The sequence below is a fragment of the Alligator sinensis genome, unplaced genomic scaffold (genome assembly GCF_000455745.1).
Source record: "Alligator sinensis unplaced genomic scaffold, ASM45574v1 scaffold260_1, whole genome shotgun sequence".
Taxonomy (NCBI): Eukaryota; Metazoa; Chordata; order Crocodylia; family Alligatoridae; genus Alligator; species Alligator sinensis.
The window spans coordinates 10,823-28,201 of NW_005842431.1; the positions used below are offsets into that span (position 1 = coordinate 10,823).

The 17,379-nt window shown below is 48.7% G+C and overlaps 1 protein-coding gene and 1 long non-coding RNA gene across 4 annotated transcripts in view; one reads left to right on the plus strand and one right to left on the minus strand.

Moving 5' to 3' along the window:
• LOC102386687 overlaps positions 1 to 3,108 on the minus strand; it is a 4,779-nt gene extending 1,671 nt beyond the window's left edge. Inside the window, exons 1-2 of one of the 2 annotated variants that reach the window (XR_324605.2) lie at positions 2,977 to 3,108; positions 2,078 to 2,133 (exon numbers count right to left, since the gene is read on the minus strand). This is a non-coding gene — a long non-coding RNA (uncharacterized LOC102386687). Of the gene's footprint in view, positions 1 to 1,997; positions 2,330 to 2,976 lie in introns of those variants that run through there. The other variant, XR_003095633.1, reaches the window with a different exon arrangement.
• Positions 2,954 to 17,379, plus strand: part of LOC102369227 (C-factor-like) — a 26,772-nt gene continuing 12,346 nt past the window's right edge. Inside the window, exon 1 of one of the 2 annotated variants that reach the window (XM_025211827.1) lies at positions 2,954 to 3,030. The gene's annotated coding sequence lies outside the window, so the exon portion shown is untranslated. The remainder of the gene's footprint in view (positions 3,031 to 17,379) is intronic. The other variant, XM_025211828.1, reaches the window with a different exon arrangement.

Here is a 17,379-nt window from a genome sequence, read left to right on the forward strand (position 1 = left end):
CAATGTAGTTCTTTGTGTGAAATTTTCTGAGAGATTAAAAAAACTGAAGAAACCCAGAAATGTCACTTTGTGGTATCATTTTGGCACTCATATGGTTCCCAGCAGAGCTGGAACAATCGGACCCTCCATTCTGACCCTTCTGATTGCTCCACATGACAAAACCTTCAGTGCCCATTGACCCATCTGCCCTCCTTCTAACCTGCCCTGCCCTGCCCCAATCCTATCTCCTCCCTCTCACAGCTGCATGTCCCATTCTCCTTCTGTGCTTAGTCTTAATACCTACACCTCAGACTTTTCATCCCAGTTTCCTTGAACAGCCAATGCTAATCTCTTGCTCAGGCTTCAACATCTGAGGCCATCTCCTACACACTGCAAATCCCTACCCATTTCCAGTCCAAGTCTCTTTGTCCCGTAAATTCCAGCTTCTGCAAGTCCCAGTCAGTTTCTGCCTTCTGAACTACCCTCCAGTTCTGGATCACCAGGCTCCTTTTCCCACTTTTTCCTTTCCGTGTCTCTAGTCAGACTTTTGACCCCTCTGCCTTTGAATCAGGTGGCTTCTTCCTCCCTGCTGCACGGTCCACAGTAAACAGGACTGTTCATAGCACAGGATAGGCTCTCTATTCCAGCCCAGGCAACCATTTCAGGGAGAGTCATGAAATGCAGCATGCTCTTTGGCTTTGAGCAGATGCTGCATGCACGATCTACTCGGCAAGTTTAAGGAACTGGACATGCTCCCAAAGGTTCAGGGAAGTCTCTACTGGACGCATTCCTCTGTAATTTTTCAGAATGTTTATAAATCAGCCAAACAAGGCAGATTTTCACCAGTGTCAAAAAGTACATCTCTAACAGAAAGGCCAACCTTGTGACAAATTTTAACTCTCTAGAGCCTCTCAAAGAAAAAGATGCACCATTTTTTTAAACATTCTAAACAATGTATTTTTCTCTTATTCTCAGAACAGGTAAGTTGTTTCGGCTGAATTAAAAAAAATAGCCTGAGACACAACAAGGATGGAAAATTTTAGGCCAAAAGGTTTAAGTTCAGCAAAACAATTAAAAAGTATTATAATGGAAGTGTAAGACAACCTTACAAATAGATGGTACTGCTAGACTCACCTATAATAACCTAGATTAATATTCAAAACTCTCAAATAATACTTCTTGCTTATTAGACACACACACACACACACGTGTGCATTCGGGAGAAAAAATCAGTCAAAAATTTCAGCCTTTCCTGTCTTTATCAGGGTTTTAAAAATCCATGCAAAAGCTTTACATAACTGCAGGCAAGTTTCTTTGAGTAGATGTGATAACTTTTATTAGACCGAGTAGTTGGAAAAAAGTTCTTGGCAAGCTTTAAGGTCCAATCACCCTTCTTCAGGCATAGGGAGTTTCTGCTGGTTACATAACTGCAAATTCTCTACATTCTAAAAAAAAGTACCATTTTCTCATCCACTCAGGGATAATATCAGTGGCTGGGAACAGCTGAGCAGAAAAAAGGAAATGATAATAAAAATCTATGTCCAAAAAAATAAAATCATTAGAAAAACACTTAGACACAGAAAATCATGGAAAACAAAGAAAAACATAGGAAAACGCATAACTACCAAGGCCAGTATGCCCTGGGCAGCAGTGGTAGCAGTAGTGAAACTGGAGAGGCACCCAGGGCAGCAGCCCCCAGCACTGCCTTTGTGGCAGGGTGCAAACACAGCTGCTGGTGCAGCACTGGCTGACTACATGGCAGCAGGTGCAACCCCCCATGAATCATGGCTGCCCAGGGCACAGAACAGCCTGTCTACACCTCTGAGTGGCAACAAAGACTAGGCTGGCTGCAATAATGGATGCTGTTCTTGAGCCTCCTTGAAGTGGGTGCCTGGTCATCTTCCCCCCCCCCCCCCCCCCAACTCCCACTTATACTACTGGGAAAGTAGGTTCATGGGGACTGATTCTCACAAACACTTCTGCACTGAAAGCAGGGCAGGGTAACCTTTAGCAATTACCTGGTTCAAAGAGGCACAAGCTTTCACAGGTGACAACTTATTCCATTAAAAAAAAAAAGAGTGCATTTTAAGAGTCTCACCGATTTGGTGGGCCAGGGCCATTTACATGAATACTTTCATGGACACAAGTGTTTGCCTGTTGAGGGCAAGAGCATATGGAGAAAACTTGACAATCACATCTCAGCTCCCTATCCACAACCAGCAATGTCTAATTCCTGACTTAACAATGATTCTCAACCAGGTTGCTATTGCACCCTTGGGATACTGAGATCCTTTCAAGGGTGATGCAGTGTGCCACAGTGTTAGGCATGCAAACATGATTCACAAAATAAACCCAGATGCATGGTGCTCAAAGCATTCAGCCATTGCGGGGAAGGTAGACTTCCGGCCTGGGGGGGGAGGGGGGGGGGGGGGGGGGGGGGTCTTTTTGAGATCTTTGCAACAAAAGACTTGCTCTTCCATTTTTCCATGGTCAAAAATGAAACAAAAGCTAAGGGTTGGCATTTTCAAGGGTGCTTGGAGTCAACAGAGGTTGGGAACCAGTGTTTGAAGGTGTGTAACACTTGAATCCAATCTGCTCCCCTTGTTCAAAATACCAGCAACTTCCTGCCATTTCTAGGCAGATGCAAGTTCCTTCTCCTAAATCAAGATCTGGAAACAGAGCAACTTTGTTCTGCCAGAAGAAAGGAGCAGCATCTGGTACAGCGAGTTTGGGCTCATGGAAGTTTGTGCCAGATGTACGTCTACTCTGGCTAGTCCCGAACAGCGGTGCTCAAGCTTTGGGTTCCCAGGGGCCTGATGAGGCGTGTGGGGCCAGTCCACAAGCTGGATCAAGCCCTGCAGGCCAGACTTGGGCTTGTGGGGCTTCAGCTGCCCCCCTGGGCAAAGGCTGGGCCCTGGCACTGCCCCCTCCCTACCCTGAGCACTGGGCCGCCCCCACGGGCTGGGATTGAGCCGGCGCGCTGGGACCGGGCCTGACCCAGGAGGCAGGGCTGGGGCGGCCCCGGGGCAGGCACTCGGCAGCAGGGAACAGGTAGAGACCGCAGCAAGGGGCGGACGGGCCGGGGCCGGCCTGAGCCCGCGGGCCCGCCCAAGCGCGGGGCGGGCCACACGAACAGGTCAGAACGGGACCCCGCCGCGTGACGTCACGGGGCGCGTCATCGCGCGCCGCGCGGGGCTAAGGAAGCTTCCGCGCCTGCGCCGCCCTCCGCAGTTGCCGCGCGGGCGATGTGCGGGGCGGGGCCGGGGGACGGTGTTGCGTGGTGTTGTTTCCATGGCTGGGGCTGTTGCGTTGCTTAACACATTTAATCGTCTGGTCTGAGCTCTTCTGCAGCTCGGTGTATTGTTCTGTTTATAAGGTCCATTCTTGAAGGTTTAGCGGCGGGGGCTCTGCCCACGTTTAGAAACAAATTCTGGCAGCCTCCTCTCTGAACTCTTCCAGCCTCCACCTGCTGTGGGGCGGGGCTGTGCATCGGGGGTGTTCTCTTGGCTTTCCATGGGAAGCTCAACTTCTGGCCAAGCAACAGCTTTTGGAAAGCCTTGCAGCTTAAGCCTGCTCTGCTGGGTCAGAGACTGGCTGGGGAAGGTTAAAATCCAGCTGGAGCCAGGGTTGAGGGGCTGGACAGGACCGGCAGGCAAGGTGGTGCGGAAGGGGGTGGGAGAAGGTGGAGGACGCCTCGTTCTTGAGCTCCTCTTCTGTAGTATGGGAGCGTTCTCATCCTCTTGCCAGCCCAGAGTGCTTTGAAGATGCATATAATTAAACTATGAATTGTATGAACTGGATACTGTAGTGCAGGAGGCCACAGAAAAGCTTACGAGGAAATCCATGATTTTTATCCTCAGAGCAGGTTGTGACTAATGTACAATAAACAGGGCCTGGGGCGTGCATGGAGCAATGCCGGTGATACCAATGCTATTTGTTAAGGCAGAACCATCCCTCTGGTGCACTAAATGAGGGAGGGTTTTCCTGTACGGGAAGCAATATTCTCTGTCCAGACAGTAACTATGCAGACATACCGGAGGGCCAAATTGTGATTGTGTAGGCAACTATGTCTCAGATTTCCAAAATTTTGAGTGCTTTTGCACCCTTAATAATGTTTTTTGGTAGCATGTTGTTTTACCTTCGTTGTTCAGTGTATGACGCCAGGCTGTATTTACTGTACATTAGTCATCCTCTGCTCTGTAGGCATAACTCATTGACTCTGTCAGGAGCTTTTCTTTGGCATCCTTAAAACATAATCTTTCTGTGCAGTGTATGAATTCTTACCTGGCATCTCTAAAGAGTGGTAGGTGAAGGGACATCAGGATTCATGGAAAGACTTTGGTGATACTCAACATCACCTGCTTACCTGTCTCCTGCAAAAGAAGTAACAAACCCAAGTTTCATGTACAGTGAGTGGAAAGAGTTGGGTGTTGGAATGAGGTTCTCAACAGCCAGCCTGCTTAGTGAAGGGATGCTTAAGCTAGGCAGTGGGAAGTACTGAAGAAAACTTGTCTCTCTGGGTCTTTAGTACCTACTTGCTGCCTTGAGTTGCATATTTCTGTGAGATTTAGGATTCCCAGAGAAATCCCCTCCAGGGCTTTGGCACCTGAGCCATCACTTTGTGTGAGGATGACTGTCTCTCACTTAACATTTAAAAAGCAGTAAGCAATGGTAGTGATGTTGCAGTCCACCTTTTATGTAATAGCGTAGTGAAACTGGCACATGCCCAGAAAGAGGAAGACCTAGATTCAGTGCCCCTTCTCAACTTGAGAGGGTTCAAACTACAGCTCTTACCTCCTGTGGCAGTACTCTAACCACCTGCCTAGAGACTAAGCTGGCAAGGGGTCATCTTGCACTCTTCCTGCTGCAGCTGTGCCACTCTGTCGTTTGGCGTGTAAAATTCATGGGCCAAAGGAGACAGTTAACAAAAGAGAACAAGACTCTTCAGCCCAGTGGTAAGTGGGAGAATTCTGGGGTTGAATGCCTTCAGGCTAAGAAGACCTAATTTCCAGCTCTACAGATCTGAGCTTAGGGACACCCTGATCAATGCTGTGTCTACCAGGTTCTCATGAAGCAGGCTTTGCCAGACTGAAGATACCCAGCTTTGTCCTCAGTGCCAAGCAGAATGTCTTTGGAGATCTTGCAAGACTGGACTTGCTTTTCCTTCTCCCTCTTGTCACAGTTGAAGTGGCACAAGGTGTGCTGCTGCTTCTTGGCCCCGAGGAAGCAAACATCCCTGTGTGTCTGGATGCACCCTGTGTGGCTAGGCAAGCACATGAATGGGACCACAGCAAGAAAAAGCTGGGACACGTTTATGGAGCACTGAAAGAATTGTACTCCAGTGTTAAGGACACTGGGGTTCTGAAGGGAAGAAAACAGGCGCATGTTACCTGCCCAGCTTTAGACAGGCAGGGAGGAATTAGGAGGAAAAAGAACTGAGTGGAGAACAGAGTTTGCTCTCAGGGGCCTGGGCAGGGAGGAAATCTGCTCCTTTCTTGTACTTTCAATTTGCTTTTCTGTTTTTTTCCGTCTTATAATGCTCCCATCCTGGAGGGGGAGAGGTTGAATATTCCATTAGGGAGAACTTACAAAGCCCTTTCATTAAACTCCAGCACTGAGGCAGGAGCAAGCATGCTTGGACCTTCTCTGACAGGTATTGGGGAAAACCTGCCTTTGCATCTCTCAATCTTTAACCTCTGACACCATGAGGGGAAAGAATGTCCCAAAATGAACATGAGATCCAAAGAGCCTGAACTTTGGAGAAACTGAATCTGGACCAGACCTCAGAGCCCAGACCTGTGAGCTAGAAGCAGAGACTGTCTTACCCCTGAACATTTAATTCTGTCTTTTAAATTCTGGTCCTGCTATTTAAATGTTGAAAATTGGGTATAAACAAAAGACTTTGGAGCCCTTGGTCCTGAAAAGTGTCACAACCCAAAGGGTGTGATTTTTGTTTGTGTGCGCTTCGGCACTGCTAAATTGTCCCCGCTAAATTGCAGCTTCCTTGCACGGTGGAGTTTTCTGCTGCAAAAGAGAACCCCGGTGCAAGGGAGAATTTCCCGCCAATTTGAAGCTTTCTTTGCAGGGTGCATTTCTTTGTTGCAGCACAGAAATGCTCATTGCAAAGAGTTCCCGCCATTTGTATGCTAATTTGGGTCCCATTATTGTCCAGTTCTAAATTATTCACACGTGGCGGCTAGTGATTGGCTTGCTATAAGAGGCTTGGGTGGTTTCCGCCCAAGTTGGAGGACTCCACGAACAAGGGAGGAGGAGACTTCACGCTGTGTGAAGATCTCTAAGCGCTGCGGATCCTTACGGACCCAGTGCATTTAAAGCAGGCAACAGAGGCCTGATCAACCTCTAGCCTCTCCCCGTCGCTGAGCACAATCCAGATGTATCCCTTCCCGTGCACAAAAGAACTGGACCCACGGAGCCTAGCAAACTTCGTGTGAATGAGTGAGCAGAAGGACCCACGGAGCCTAGCAAACTTCGTGTGAGTTTATTCAGAGCTCTTCCGGACGAGTACTTTCTTCGGCTGACACGACGGGTTTGTGTGTTCAGAGCCTTCAGCCGGATTGGGCTAGAGTTCACGAGTCTAGAACTCTTGTCCGCTTCTCTTCTTTTCCTGTCTGTAACTGCAACTTAAGCAAGTTTTCCAGCCTACACCACTGCCATCTCGGTGTAAGTAAATAATCTTTTAAACTACTGCTACGCGTCCGTGCCTAATTCCAGTTCGAAGGCCTTCCCTCTCTGCCCCGGCGTGCCCGGGCTGCTGGCCACAGCCCGTGTGCAGCGCGAAAAGGGCTAGGGTCGCTCCTGGCCCGCACAAAAAGTAGAGGCAGGCAATTTTTTTTGGCCAAAATCTTTTTTTTGTGAGAAATACCAAACTGGTGAACATGAAATGGTTTGTGAATCTGTGTCAATTTTGCCAAATTACCCATTTCAGGGGGAAAAAAACCTCTTTAAAAGATTAATAAAAAAAACATTTCATTTCATTTGAAAGATGTTAAACATTGTATTTCTTTGGTTCTATATGACATTTCATTCTGAAATGTCCTTTGTTATAAATTTCTAAAATTACTTCAAAGTTAAACATTTTGTTTTTAATTACATAGTCAAAATATATTGTTTTGGATCAAACTGAGAACTCTGTTATTTGTCCAGCTCTTCTGGGATGTTAAAAATCTCCAATGGATCCTCTTAGCTGTATAAAGCAAGAACAAGCCTTAGGATTTTGGATGTGGTTTATGGTTAAACAGTCTCATAGAACAGCCTGCAGCTCTGTGCTTCAGAGGCAAGTTTTCTGCCAATGTTTCAGGTTTCACCCACCAGTCTGTGGGAAGTGTTGGCTTTGTTTTTAAAGTGCTTAAGGCCAGTGAGTTTTTTGTTTCCTTGATAAGCAATTAACCCTAGCATAGTCTTTGATGGTTAGTTTATAGACTAGAGCACAGGCAAGACTTCCTCTCCTGGCACAAGGATCAGACATAAAGAAGTGTAGGGAACAAATTGGACTTTATGGGCTAGCTTCAGACCCCTGACCTGGGTCAGGATGACAATGGATCAGTTGCATGGCAGGAGTTAGTGAGCATGGATTCCAGGGACAACTGCTATATCATATGAGCAAAAACACATGGAAAGTGCAGTTCCCATCCTGCTCAACTGGATGAGGGTTGTAGCATTTGCTGCTCTGAGACTGTTTAAGGCTGATTCATCTCTGGGACAAGGATCAGAGGGGGCGAGGATGGAGAAGCAGTACGCTGACTCAGAGACGAAATGGGAACATAGCTGAAGAAGCAGTGCCAGTTTCCCCTTTTTTTCTCTGCACCTTGCTGGGAGATCACTATGAGCCTGATGCCTGCAGGCTGTTGTTATCCCAGAGAGATCCAGCATGAAGAAAAGACCTTTTTCCAGGAGCTATAAGGCCCTATTGCCAGAGAATCAACCCATATTCTGATCCTATCCTTGCTACTCAGGGCACCAGTTACAAATCCATAAGTGATTAGGATCCCCAGCCTTTCCTATCTCTTAACTCCTCTTTCCTTCTCCAAATCCCTCCTTTCCCCCCACACTGTGGTATTCTCTTCTGGCAGCTACAGGTCATAGCACCACAGAGTGCAGGAGAATTTCTGTCCAGCTGTGGGGCAATCTCACAAGTGATCAGGGACTGGACTCCATTCCCTTTTCAACCAGCTCCCTGTGCAAAATGCTTCTGTCCCTGAGCAGAGCTGTGCTTTCTGCTGCCAGTCAGCTGTCCCAAATGGTAAGTCTGCCACTGGTGAGGAGTTACCAAATGGCAGTGAGAGGGCACTGATGCAGAGTGTGAGGCATGAGTTGTTCTTTTACATGACTATTATTATATACTGTACATGGCATCACTGTCCAAAGCAGGCACATTGGCAAAGGCATAAATGTTATGAAGGAACCTTGGGTTGCTGGATGGGTGGAGGCCACCAACAGGGAGGTGATATACTTTAGTAATGGTTGAGCAAGGTACCCTTGTTTGCAGGGGGGCTGCACTAATAAGGGGAGAGGCAGGGGTGGGGGGCCATTCTGTGGCTACCTACTGCTACTTGTCCCCAGGGAACACCTGTGCCACATGCACTCTGGCACATGGCAGGTTGCCCCGGATGGGGTAAGGGAAGCTGGGCCAGCAACCTGTGCTGGCCCCAGCAGCTTTACCTGGGGTCCTGGGAGCCTCCTGGGGCTGCAGCCACAGCAGTAAGGCTGGCTGGCAACTAGCTTCAGTGTATCTCCAGCCGGCCAGGCTCCGGTTTTGGGGTGCGCACACTGCCTCCACATGTGCTATCCTGCTTTTTTCAACATGGGTTTTTTTGACCCCAGGATCTCCTAGGGTCAGCTCCCCCACCTCCACCTCCTCGCGCTGCAAGGTAGCAGTATGGGGAATACCTGCATGTGCAGTGTGTGGCACTGAAGACTAGTCTGCACTGCCACATGTTGTATATTCACACTCATCTGGATGTGGCCATACTGTTCTTCAGCTGCCAGTTTATACTGAAAATATCAGAGCAAGCACCTCACTGTAGGCTGAGCTCCTGCCGCTCCCCTTTAGCAAGGTAGCTTATTTAGCAATAAAATTATCATAGAGACACAGGGCTGGCAGGGACCCCTGGATCAATGAGTCTCATTCCCTGCTATCACAGACACTACATTGTTCTATCCTGATCCATAACTTACTAAGCACCATCTTAAAAGCAGTTAGGCTTTCTGTCCTGGGTGGGAAGATGTTCCAGAATCTGCTAGATCTTACCATTAGGAACTTTCTTCTAATTTTCAGCTTCTATTTATCCCTGGCTAGTTTTTACCGTTTTGTTGTGCCAACATTGTCTTTTTAGCTTAAATAGCCTTTTCCCCTCTCTGGTGTTTACTCTTTGATGCACTGATGGGCAATGTTCATATTCCACCTCAGTCTCCTTTTTGCTAAGCCAAACAAACCAAGGTCTTCTAGTCCGCTTTCATAAAATGAGCTGCCCATATATCTGATCAACCTAGTGGCCTTTTTCATTTCTCTTCCATTTTGAATTCATCTTTTTTTGAACATGTGTGGCCAGAATTGTCCACAGTATTCCAGAGAATGGCTCACGGAGGCCTTGTACAACAGCACTAAAACTTTATCTCCATTGAAAATACTTTGACTGATGTATCCTAGGATTGTATTTGTCTTGTTCACAACTGCTTTATGTTGTTGCCTCATATTCTTCCTCTGGTCACCTATGATGCCTTGGTAGCTCTTTTTCTCCAACATTTCCAACTGGGCAATTCCCAACAGATAGAAGAAGTTCTTGACTCTGATTGCTACGTGCATGACTGCAGTTTGCAATATTGAATTGAATCTCACTTCATTTACTCCAGGCATTAAGGTTGCCAGTTCTTTCTGTAGTTTCATAGTAGCTAGGGTCAGGAGGGACATGAACAGATCATCTAGCCTGACCCCTGCCACAGGCAGGAATGAATGCTGGGTTCACAAGACCCCAGACAGGTGATCATCCAACCTCCTCTTGAATTTGCCCAAGGTAGGGGCGAGGACCACTTCCCTGGGAAGTTGGTTCCAGATTTTGGCCATCCTAACTGTAAAATATTGCCTCCTGATCTCTAACCTAAACCTATTCTCCATCAGCTTATTACCATTGTTCCTTGTCACCCCAGGCGGTGCGGGGGAGAAAAGGGCTCTACCTATTTGCTGTTGATCTCCCCTGATGAGCTTGTAGGCAGCCACCAGGTCCCCCCTCAGCCTCCACTTGCTGAGGCTGAACAGGTTCATGTCCCTCAGTCTCTCCTCATAGGTCCTACCCTGCTGCCCCCTAATCATGCAAGTGGCCCTCCTCTGGACCCTCTCGATGCTGTCCACATCCCTCCTGAAGTGTGGTGCCCAGAACTGGACACGGTACTCCAACTGCGGCCTGACCAAAGTCGCATAGAGGGGGAGTATCACCTCTCTGGACCGGCTTGAGATGCACCTTTGGATGTATGACAAGGTATGGCTGGCCTTGCTGGCTGCGGTCTGGCATTGGCGGCTCGTGTTCATCTTGGAGTCAATAATGACTCCAAGATCCCTTTCCACCTCTGTGCTTTCAAGACGGGAACTCCCCAGCCTGTATGTATGCTGTGGATTCCTTCTCCCAAGGTGCAGCACTCTGCATTTGTCGACATTGAACCCCATTCTAGTCTCGTCTGCCCACTTTTGTAGTCTGTCTAAATCTAGTTGCAGCCTCTCTCTCCCTTCAAGTGTGTTCACCTTGCCCCACATCTTAGTGTCATCAGCAAACTTGGGCAGCGTGCTTTCCACCCCCTCGTCCAAAACGCTGATGAAGATGTTAAACAGTGCGGGCCCAGGGACCAAGCCCTGGGGTACCCCACTGCTCACATCTTACCAGGTTGAGTACAACCCGTCCACCACTACTCTCTGGGTGCGCCCCATCAGCCAATTTTTTACCCATCCAACTGTGTAGGCATCAATGCCACAGTCGCTTAATTTATTGATGAGGATGGGGTGAGAGACAGTGTCAAAGGATTATCCTGATCTTCCTTTGTACTGATGGTGCCTTCACATTTTGTATCATCAGCAAATAGCACCCTTCTCCTGTATTTTTGTGCCAAGAGTCATTAACAAAAAAGTTAAAACAAAAATTGGTCATAAGACTGATGTCTGAGGAACTCCACTGGTAACCTCCTCCAGCTTGATACTCCCTGTTTCAGTACCACCCATTTCTATTTTCCATTGGGTCAGCTCCTTTCCCTATCTTGCAGTATGTCCACAAATCCCAGTCTTCAGCTTTATTAACAGTGCCATATACAGAAATTATTTCAACTGCTTTACTAATATGTAGATAGGCGAGAGAGGTCATATTGCCTTTTGTCTAAAAAAAAGTTTTCTTCTCAAAGACAGTGGGCAGGTTAGGTTGAAATAGTCTAATGTGGTAAACAATAGGGCTGTGCAAAACGGAAGCATTCTGTTTCGATCAGTGTTTCGATGTTTCAACGGAACAGTGGTCCGTTTCAACTTGTGTTTCAAGTCGAAATGGCTGTTCCGTTCCGTTCCATCAAAACGTTTTGCTGTTTCGACCCTGTTTCGACGTTTTGCCCATAGGATATAATGGGGAAGGTCAAAACAGGCTATAACTTTGTCATGTCTGGCCTGATATGGATGAAACTTGCAGAAATGGTAGTCCCTTCGAAGGGCATGAAGCATGTCAAGTTTCAAAACGATAGGTGCAGGGAGTTCAGAGAAACTGCACCCCAAAGTCTTGAGAGCAAAACTCATGTCACGTGTATGCTTTAAGCCACAGCAGGGTCAAAACTGCAGGAATGTTAGCTGCTGCTGAGGACATAAAGCCTGCCAAGTTTTGAGGATATAGGTGCAGGGGGTTCAGAGACTGCACCCCAAAATCCTGAATGCAAACTTGTGTCATGTGTATGCGTGAAGCCACAGCGGGGTCAAAACTGCAGGCATGCTAGCCCCTGTGGAGGCCACAAAGCCTGCTAAGTTTCAAGAAGATAGGTGCAGGGGGTTCGGGGAAACTGCACCCCAAAATCTTGAAAGCAAAACTCATGTCACATGTATATGTTAAGCCACAGTGGGGTCAAAACTGCAGGCTTGCTAGCCCCTACTGAGGCCATGAAGCCTGCCAAGTTTCAAGGAGATAGGTGCAGGGGTTCAGGGAAACTGCACCTCAAGCTGCAGACAAGCAAAACTTGTGACATGGGTGACACTGTTTGTGTTAAGGCGCAGCAGGGTGAAAGCTGCAGACCTGCTAGCCCCTGCTGAGGCCATGAAGCCTGCCAGCTGACAAGGACATAGGTGCAGGGGTTCTGGGGCCCTGCACCTCTGGCCACAGGCAGGCAAAACTCATGACATGGGTGCTTGTGCAACTGTCTGTCTTGGGGCAGAGGAGGGGAGAAACCAGTGCAGGCCTGGCTGCTAGGCCCTGTTGTGGCCACAAAGCCTGCCAGCTGTTAAGGAGATGGGTGCAGGGGGGTTCTGGGGCCCTGCACCCCTAGCTGCTGACAGGCAAAACTCATGACATGGGTGCTTGTGCAACTGCTGCCTCTCATCAGGCAGCAGAACTGAAGATCCCCCATCACTTGTCATCAAGACCTGAAGGTAATAATTGACCACAGTATGAACATGAGCTGGCAGTGTGATGCTATAGCCAGCAGGGCCAACAATACGCTGGCATGCATCAATTGATGCATCTCCAGCAAAACCATTGCAAAGAAGTGATTCTCCCGCTCTACGCGGCCCTACTTATCACTGGTGAGACCGCAGCTGGAGTACTGCATCCAATTCTGGGCTCCACACCTTAACAAGGACGTGGTAAAGCTTGAGAGAGTCCAGAGAAGGACTGCCAATATTATCAGAGATTTGCACAGCAAGCCATATGAGGAAAGGCTGAGGTACCTGGGACTCTTTAGCCTGAAAAAGAGAAGGCTGAGAGGGGACTTGGTAGCAGCTTACCACTACATCAGAAGCATACATCTAGGGCTTGGTGAACAACTGTTCACCAGGGCACTCTTGGGAAAAACCAGGAGTAATGGTCCCAAACTCCTGGAAGATCGTTTCAGGCTCAACATTAGGAAAAAACTACTTCACAACTAGGATGTCCAGACTATGACCGTTAATACTAGTTTTCCTGCATGCCTGCAGTTTTGACCCTGCTGTGGCCTTGAAACTTGGCAGGCTTTGTGTCCTCAGCAGCAGCCACCATTCCTGCAGTTTTGACCCTGCTGTGGCTTAACACATACACATGACATGAGTTTTGCTCTCAAGATTTTGGGGTGCAGTTTCTCTGAACCCCCTGCACCTATCGTTTTGAAACTTGACATGCTTCATGCCCTTCGAAGGGGCTACCATTCCTGCAAGTTTCATCCAAATCTGGCCAGAAATAACAAAGTTATAGGCTGTTTCAACCTTCCCATTATATCCTATGGGCAAAACAGCGGCGAAACGTTTCGACTTGCCTCATCTTGTTTCGAGGCTGTTTCAACCGTATCTGTTCTGTTTCGATTTTGCTGTTTCAACCTCGAAACAGGTCGAAACAAAACTGGTGGCGAAATTTCACACAGGCCTAGTAAACAAGTGTTGTTTTGTGTCCCATTTTCCCTTTTCTGCCAGGTCTTAATACTTTCCTTGCATATTATTGAGGTCAGACATACATGTCTGTAGTTGCCCAGATCATGCTTTCACCTTAAATACAGGACCTATAATTGCTATTCTCCAATCAGAGGGCCTCCCCTTATCTTGATAGATGTTTTTTGGGGTTTTTTTTTTAATCTTTGCTGCTGGATCTGCAGTTTCATGTGCAGGATTCACCCCTGACTCGCACATTAAGCTCCTCAAGTTTTGTTTTCACCTTAGTTATGACAATTTCCATTTTTGTGCCTTTGTTCTTATGAGCAAGACTGTCATGGAAAAGTGAGGCAAAGTATCCAATTTAATGTTGGGGTTGTGCTAGATCAGGGCTGTCCAACTGGCAGCTTGTGGGCCCCATGCCCCACAAGGGGTAAATTGCAGTCTCTAGGTTCCCACCTGGCAGCTTGTTCCCCACATTGCTCCAGCTGAACTAACAGTAGCCAGGGACTCCAGGCTTCCCTCCAACTTCCCCTTTCTGCCCTTGTTCCTGGTTCAGGAGTTGGGGAAGTGCAACACAGTGCAACTGGGGGAGTCCACAGCATGGGACACCCGAGGGGTGTGGTGCAGTGGGACAGCTTGCAGTTGGGGAGTGAAGGCTGAATCAGGGTGCCTGGGTGCACAGTGCAAAGGGAGCAGCAGCAAGGGGGCCTGGGGTGCAGCAGTAGTGGGGGTGGGCATGTACCCTGCTGGTGTTGCCTCTGGTAGTGCAGCCCCTGCTAGTGGCAGGAGGGGGGTGCGGCCCCCCCAGCCACTTAGAAGCTGAACACCCCTGGCCTAGATTATCCATAGTCTTTACTCCAGCCTCACTGCATAGCAGCTCCACATTGTCTTTCATTGCTTTTTTATTTGTATGACTTTAGACCCCTTCTCTAATTTCTTCCACAGCTTAATTTAGCCTGGCTTCTCACTGTATCCCTTCACTTCTTAAGCACTAAGACAGGGGTGGGCAAAATATGGCCCGTGGGCCAGATCCAGCCCACAGGTGCCCAACAGGTAGCCCGCCCAGCTCCCCCGTGCCTCACTCCCACCCTCATGTGCAGAAGGGCCTGGCCAAGCCAGGACACAGCTTCCAGGTAGGGCTGCTACTGCCACTGCTGCAGTCTCTGGGGGACCTGCTTGGCTTCCCCGGTGTCTAGCGGATCTTCCTCATCTCCCTGCTGCAGCGCTCGCTCTGAGCAGCAGGTAGGGAAGCGGTGGGGGAAGGGGGAGCTGCAGCTGGGCGGGAGTGTGAAGCATGGGGCTGGTGAGAACAGAGCCCATGCCCGGGGGGCAGCACAAGCACAGAGCTTGGGTGGGCAGGGTGTGACTGTGGTTGTGGCTGGGTGGGGCTGTGTGGGGACTCTCCACACACTTCTCCCCATAACGCACAGCCCCTGCTGCTGGTGGCAACAGTAGGCAGTGGGTGCTCAGGGTGTTTGTGGCCTACACAGGTGCTGCTACCCGGTGGCACATGTCTCCAGCCAGAGCTGCAGGTGGTGGCAAGGAGCGCAGCTAGGCCAGCCCACCTCTATCACACAGGGCTCCCCATGATGCACGTGCAGCTCCTGGAACCCACACACCGCTGGAGGAGGCCCTGCACAATGGAGCTGGCTGCCTTCCCCATCCCCTGCCATACATACAGGTCATGGGACTCTGCTGGGAAGCAGGGGGCGTGACTCCCCTCCACTTCCAGCAGAGTCCTGGGACCTGCACGGCAGGAGCCAGTAAAGGCAGTCTGCTCCATTGTGCAGTGTTTTCCCCGGTGGCGTGCAAGTACCGGGAGCTACATGTGTGCTGTGGGGAGCACCACGCAATAGAGGCGGGCTGGCCTGGCTGCACTCTGCCCCTATGTGTAGTTCTGGCCAGAGCCATGCACCACTAGGCAACCATGCCTGTACGGGCCATGAGTGCCCTGAGCACCCACCACCTGCTGCTGCTGCTGGCAGCAGGGGCTGTGCGCTATGGGGGGAGTGTTTGGGGGGGTCCCCACACCCCCCACCTTACCTCACACCCCACAAAGCCCACACAACCACATCCTGCTCCCACAACACCCCAACATACCCTATTGCCCCCAACACACATAGCCACACCCCCTTACAACCTGCCCCCACACACACACAAACCTCACACCCCACCATACACACGCACCCACCCCCAGCCACACCCCACACACAATATACAAGAGTAAGGCTTTATTTTTAGTTATTATGCAATCACCTCTGTATATACCATGCAAACACAAATCATGACAAAAATATATTTGTAATGAAATTAAAGTGTATGGCTTTTAGTGTATGATTTGATTTTTTCTGATCCCAACATGGCAACCCCCCTCCCAAATGGAGTACTTCTGGAGCCAAGGGGACGGACTTCCAGTGGCAAAGGTCATGGGTTCCAGTCCCAAGATGGCAACTGGGGGTGGGGCACCTGTCAAGGGCCGGGCCTACCCGGTAGCATAGTGATGGGGGGGCAGGAAGGGGCCGTGGCCCCCGAGTGCCAACTTAGGGGGAGAGGGGGTGTTCCCTGTTTGGTATATGGCCTGCCCGGCGGTTTGGGCATTTATTTACCTGTTACGGCCAGAAATTCCAGTTGCTGCCCCTCCTCCGGCATCCGGTGTGCCGCGGTGTCAATTTCCCCGTGGAAGTGCCATGGGAGGGGAGAGGGGGCGCTGCACGCTGCTCAGATAGTCCCCGGTGGGGATGCCAATGCAGGCATTGGCCCCTGGGTGCCTGAGCCCCATGCTACGCCACTGCGGCTACCCTTGTGGCATTTCAACAGCTCACCAAAAGTCACTAAGCAGCCCTCCAGTTAAAATAATTGCCCACCTTTGCTCTAAGACATAGCCTGCTATGCAGATCTCTCTTGAGTATTAAATATCCTTGAGGTGGTTAATCACCTACTTGAGCCTGGAGCCCTGCCAACCCAATTCTTTTCCTATTGCATGGGGTTGATTCCTGACAGTTTTGGCACCTTTGACTTAAGAAATACTGTGGGTCCTCCCAGCTCTAAGCTCCTCAGTCCAATGGACTTGACTAAGAATTTCCCTTCATTTATCAGAGTCACTCAGTCCAAGTGTATTTTCTGTGATCAGCCATTCTGTGATGATCCCATTACTTACTTATATTAAGTCCAAAGCGCATTACATCTCTTTTTAGTGAATATTTGATGAACAAATGTATTGGGTGTTGTATCAAGGCATTACCATTATTGTAATATTGACCTCTGGTAAATTAAAATGTTCCAGATTGATCTGATTCCTAGTAATATTTATCTCTCTAACAACATTACAGAGCTCTCTGTCCATGTCCAGATATGACCCGGTGGACCTAAAGCAGACTTCCAGCACTATCCCAATAGTTACCCTCCTTTTACCTCCTTTGTCCAAGTAATTTTGAGCCAAGTAGATTCTGTTTTTCCTATGGTAGCTCTTATTTCTTTACAACTTGTCCCTCCATTAATGCACAGTACTACTCCATTATCTGTACCTTTATTTCTACCTTTTTTTTCAGTACCTGTGTTCAGTTGGCATTGCTATACCACAATGTTTTCATTATTCCTGTATCTATCTTCATGTCCTTTGTTAGCAGTTCAAAGTACGCTGTTATATCTAAATACCAGGATTTGGGCGTACATTTCAGTTGTTTCTTTTACTGACCACGCCTCATATCTGAGCTGAATTAGACACAGTTTATCTCTAACTGTATTAAATAAATAAAACTTACATGACTATTGCTCTAACTGATATTAATATTTTCTTTCTCCTTTCTGTCCAT